This window comes from Galeopterus variegatus, unplaced genomic scaffold (assembly GCF_000696425.1).
Source record: "Galeopterus variegatus unplaced genomic scaffold, G_variegatus-3.0.2 Scaffold5937, whole genome shotgun sequence".
Taxonomy (NCBI): Eukaryota; Metazoa; Chordata; class Mammalia; order Dermoptera; family Cynocephalidae; genus Galeopterus; species Galeopterus variegatus.
In genome coordinates this window covers 76664-80468 of record NW_007732048.1, presented here as the reverse complement: position 1 = coordinate 80468, position 3805 = coordinate 76664, and positions in this window count along the sequence as shown.

Genomic DNA, 3805 nt, shown 5'->3' with positions numbered 1-3805 from the left:
GAGAATCCTTTTTCTCCACATCCTCGTCAGCATTTGTTATTTTTTTGTCTTGATTATAATAGCCATTCTGAGATGAGATATCTCATTGTGGTTTTAATTTGCATTTCCCTGGTGATTAGTGATGTTGAGCATTTTTTCATGTACGTGTTGTCCATCTGTATGTTTTTTTTTTGTTGTTGTTGTTGTTTTGTTTGTTTTGTTTTTTTTTTTTTTTTGAGAAATGTCCGTACAGGTCCTTTGCCCATTTTTAAATTGGGTTATTTGCTTTTTTGCTGTTGAGTTGTTTGAGTTCCTTATGTATTTAGGTTATTAGCCCCTTGTCTGATGTGTAGATTGCAAACACTTTATTCCATTCTGCAGGTTGTTTCTTCACTTTACTGGCAGTGACCCTCGCTGTGCAGAAGCTTTTTAATTTGATGTAGACCCATTTATGTATTTTTGCTTTAGTTGCCTGTATCTTTATAGCCTCACTCAAAAAAAGTGCTGCCCACTCCCATTTTGTGCATCATTTCCCCTGTTTTTTTTCAGTAGATTCATAGTTTTGGATCTTAAATTTAGGTCTTTCATCCATTTTGAGTTGATTTTTGTGTATGGTGAGAGATAGGGGTCTAGTTCCAGTCTTCTGCATGTGGATATCCAGTTTTCCCAACACCGTTTGTTGAAGAGGCTGTCCTTTCCCCATTGTATATTTTTGGCACCTTTGTCAAAAATCAGTTGGCTGTAAATGAGTGGGTTTACTTTGGAGCTTTCTATTCTATTACATTGGTTAATTTGTCTGTTTGTATTTCAGTATAATGCTATTTTGGTTGATATAGCTTTATAGTATATTTTGAAGTCAGGAAGTGTGATGCCTTTAACTTTGTACTTTTTGTTCAAGATTGCTTTAGCTGTAAAGGGTCATTTTGGTTTCATTCAAATTTTCAGACCATTTTTTCTATTTCTGTGAAGAAAATCAATGGTATATTGGTAAGAATTGCATTGAATGTGTAGATTGCTTTGGGTAATAAGGACATTCTGATGATTTTAATTCTTCCAACCTATGAACGTGGGATATCTTCCCATTGATTTGTGTCCTCCTTAATTTTTTTTTTACCAATGTTTTATGATTCTCATTGTAGAGGTGTATTAGTCTGTTTCTGTTGCTTATAACAAAATACATGGAACTGGGTATTTTATAAAGAAAATGAAATTAATTGCTTACAGTTTCAGAGACTGGTAAGTCTGAAGTCCAGGGAGCAATTATAGTGAGGACCTTCTTTGGTGGTGGCTTTACAGCAATGCAGGGATCTCACATGGTAGAAACTGGTGGAGCAGAGAGAGTGACCTTGTCATGTACTCTTCTTATATAACCTTCAGAAACATGTCCCTGACCACCATTATTAATCAATTCACTCCAGCATTGTCTTACAATCTAATCATCTCTTCAAGGCTGCAACTTTCAATTTCCATAATAAGATTTCCCACCCTCAACAGTTACAGTGGGAATTAAGTTCTGGTGGGACACACAACCCAAGGGAAGAGGTCTTTCATGTCCTTGGTTAAATTTATTCCTAGGTATTTCATTTTTTGGTAGCTGTTGTGAATGGGATTACTTTCTTGATTTCGTCTTCAGAGATTTAGTTATTGGCATGTAGGAAGGCTACTGATTTTTATGTGTTGATTTCGTATCCTGCCACTGTACTAAATTCATTTATTAGTTCTAGCAATTTTTTGATGGAGTCTTTAGGGCTTTCTGTGTAGAAGATCGTGTCATCTGCAAATAGGGATTGTTTGACTTACTCATTTCTGATTTGAATGCCCTTTATTGCTTTATTTTTGCCTTATTACATTGGCTAGAACTTCTAGTACTATGGTGAATAAGAGTGGGGAAAGTGGGTATCCTTGTCTTATTCCAGATCTTAGAGTAAAAGCCTACAAATTGTGTCCATTCGGTATGATACTAGCTGAGTGTTCATTGTATATGGCCTTTATTGCATTGAGGTATATTCCTTCTATACCTAATTTGTTGAGTGTTTTTACCATGAAATGGTGTTGGATTTTATCAAATGTTTTCTCCACATCTATTGAAATGATCATATGCTTTTTTTTTTTTTTGTATTCATTTTGTTGATGTGATATATCATGTTTATAGATTTGCATATGTTGAACCATCCTTGAATCCCTGGGATGAATCCCACTTGATCATGGTGTATGATCTTTTCAATGTGTTGTTGGATTCTGTTTGCTAGTATTTTGTTGAGGATCTTTGCATCTGTGTTCACTATGGATATTGGTCTTAGTTTCCTTTTATTTTGTCCTTTTCCAGTTTTGATATGAGGGTAATGCTGGCCTCATAGAATGAGTTTTGAGTTTGGAAGTATTCCCTCCTCTTCAATTTTCTGGAAGAGTTTGAGAAGAATTGACACTAGTTCTTCTTTAAATGTTTGGTAGAATTTGGTGGTGAAGCCATCTGGTCTTGGGGAAGACTTTTATTACTGTTTCAATCTCGTTTCTCATTATTGGTCTGTTTAGGTTTTCCAGTTCTTCATGATTTAAATTGGGTAAGTTGTATGTGTGTGGGAATTTATCCATTTCTTCTAGGTTTTCCAGTTTGTTCACATATAGTTGTTTGTAGTAGTCTCATCTTTTCTATTTCTGTGTTATCAGTTTTCATGTCTCCTTTCTCATTTCTGATTTTATTTATGTACATCTTCTCTCTTCTTTTCTTCATTAGTCTAGCTAAAGGTTTATTGATTTGTTTAATTTTTCCACAAAACAACTCTGTTTCATCAATCTTTTGTATTGTTTTTCAATCTGTAATTCATTTATTTCTGCTCTGATCTTTGTTATTTCTCTCCTTCTACTGATTTGGGGTTTGGTTTGTTTTTGTTTTTCCAGATCCTTGAGGTGTAACATTAGGTTGTTTATTTGAAGTCTTCCTTTGATGTAGGCATTTATTGCTATAAACTTGCCTCTCAGAACTGTTTTTGCTGTATCCCATACATTCTGGTATGTTGTGCTTTCATTTTCATTTGTCTTCAGAAATTTTTTAAATGTCTATCTTGATTTCTTCTTTCACCCATTCACTGTTTAGGAACATATCATTTAATTTCCATATATTCATACAGTTTCTAGTGTCCCTTTTGTTGTTGATTTCTAGTTTTATTCCGTCATGGTTGGACAAGGTAATTGATACCATTTTGATTTTTTACAAATTTTTTGAGACTTGTTTTGTGTCCTAACATATAGTGTATTGTAGAGAATGTTTCAAAATTATGATGATCTTTATTCCTCTTTGTACATATTTTTTCCACTTTCTATAATTTCTAAAATAAATGTTTCCTTTTTGTAATTAAAAAAGGAGAAGTCCAAAAGCAGAAGAAGAAACATGAAGAAAAGTAACCCTTTATTCTATTAGTTAAATTACAATTTGTTCCTTTTTTGCCCTATTTTGTTAATTTGTGGCTTCATGTGTGATCCCAGCAGGGGGCTCATTTGGATTACATAGTTTTCTCATCCATATTTTATATTCCCACCAGGGGGCTTATTTTGAAGAAATACACAAATTAAAACTATAATTTAAGAAATTGAAGTAAAAAGAGCCTTAGCTCATAGTACCATACTTCTTAACTATTCCAATTTTCTCTTGTATCAAAGGTAGGACTACCCCCGTCTATGGTCATTTCATCACCTTGAGGCTAAAGTAATTAATGGGGAATAAAGAGATAAACTGCTTGTACTTAAATAAGGTTTGAAGGAGCTCTGTACAAGGGTCCTTCAAAAAGTTCATGGAGAAAAAGAGTTAAAAGATACTCCGAATCTTTCC